Source organism: Chiloscyllium punctatum, unplaced genomic scaffold (assembly GCF_047496795.1).
Source record: "Chiloscyllium punctatum isolate Juve2018m unplaced genomic scaffold, sChiPun1.3 scaffold_812, whole genome shotgun sequence".
Lineage (NCBI taxonomy): Eukaryota > Metazoa > Chordata > Chondrichthyes > Orectolobiformes > Hemiscylliidae > Chiloscyllium > Chiloscyllium punctatum.
The window spans coordinates 10,962-12,500 of NW_027310546.1; the positions used below are offsets into that span (position 1 = coordinate 10,962).

The window sequence follows — 1,539 nt, forward strand, 5'->3', positions numbered from 1 at the left end:
AACTCTTGACGGTGGATCACTCGGCTCGTGCGTCGATGACGAACGCAGCTAGCTGCGAGAATTAATGTGAATTGCAGGACACATTGATCATCGACACTTTGAACGCACTTTGCGGCCCCGGGTTCTTCCCGGGGCCACGCCTGTCTGAGGGTCGTTTGGCAATCAATCGCACTCGCCTTGGCTGGCGAGAGCGCGGCTGGGGTGTCGCAGAGGACCCGTCCTCTTTGTCCCCCTAAGTTCAGACTCCGGAGCCCTCCGGCGTCGGAGCGCTTGGCCTTTCCCCCCCACCCTGCACATTCCGTTCGTCAGGCTCGACGCCATCCCCCCGCCGGGGAGCGCGGCCTGGCGTCCGTCTGTGTCGTGGCAGTGGGGCCAGCACGGCTGTCACCGGTCCCAGAATGGCTGTCGGTGGTTCACACTGTGTGTGTGTGCCAACCCTCCTGGTCTCTGGGACACGGAGCTGCCACGAAGTGTTGAGCCTCCAGTGGGGGGTCTGCCTAAGCTCTGCACGTCCGCATTGGGTCCGTCTCTCGGTTGGCTGGCAGTGGAAAGAGTGAAGGGAGCCGCGGAGGTCCGGTGCTGGTGCGCCGCCGGCCTGACCGTGGAGCTCGCCGGTTTGACACGCTGACCCGACTCGATGGTTGATCGATTGAGAGTGCTGGGAGCTGCAGGCCGCCCGCTGCTGCAGCCGCCCGTCTCGTGGTTCGTCCTCGGCCTTAAGTGGCCGGCGGGGCGTCTGATCCTGTCTCCCCTGCTGGCGCCGAGTGCCTGGCCGAGGGAGGAGGTTTTCGTCGAACGCTGTGACTTGGACGGTCGCACGCGCGTGGATCGCTGGCTCTTGGCTCTCCCGTTCAGTCCGCACGTTTTCCGCTCCGTCCTGCCACCGGTCTCGGGAGGTACGGAGGGGTTGGCGGGCGTGGTGTGTGCTCCGTCACCGTGCAGGCACACCTACCACGCCGTCGGCCGACCCCCGCACGGTCCTCCTGGCCATCGGGAGGACGGCGGAACGTCGGGCTGTCGGGGGCCAAGTCGCCAGAAGGCCACCGCTGTGTCTTCCGTACCCTGTCACCGTCGGCGTGCCTTCCTCAACTCGTCCGGCTCGGGGCCGCTGGGTTCAGGAGCGGCGTCGCCCGCCGGCCCCACTGAAGGCCGTGCCGTTCCGCGGCTGGCGATCGATGTGCGTGGCGTGCCTGCGCGACCGTTCGCCACTTGAGCCTCGGCACTCCTCTCTCCCTCTCTCTGACCGTCGGGCAGTCTCTGTCTGCTGGTGCCTCGCACGTCCCGGGCGGCGGGTCGTCACCCCCGCGACCGGGCCTCCGGCAAGGCAGGAATCAGGCTGACCCTTCCGCTCGAGTAAGCAGCCGGCACTTCCGAGTTTCGCCTCCCGCCGTGGACGGGGGAGGGTCTCCGGTCCCGTGGAATTGCGCCGAGCACGTCCCCGCGCGTGGACGCGGCGGCGCTGGAGGCGGCAGGGGCGGCCACTCGTCGACACCATCGCTGGCCAAGGGTGGTGAGCGACGTGCGGGTGGCTGGCTCTCT

General features: G+C 67.8%; 1 non-coding gene across 1 annotated transcript; it reads left to right on the forward strand.

Moving 5' to 3' along the window:
- On the forward strand, window positions 1-154 carry LOC140474011 (5.8S ribosomal RNA). Its single transcript, XR_011958780.1, has one exon. It is a non-coding gene; the product is annotated as a 5.8S ribosomal RNA (ribosomal RNA).
- The last annotated feature ends 1,385 nt before the right edge of the window (window positions 155-1,539 follow it).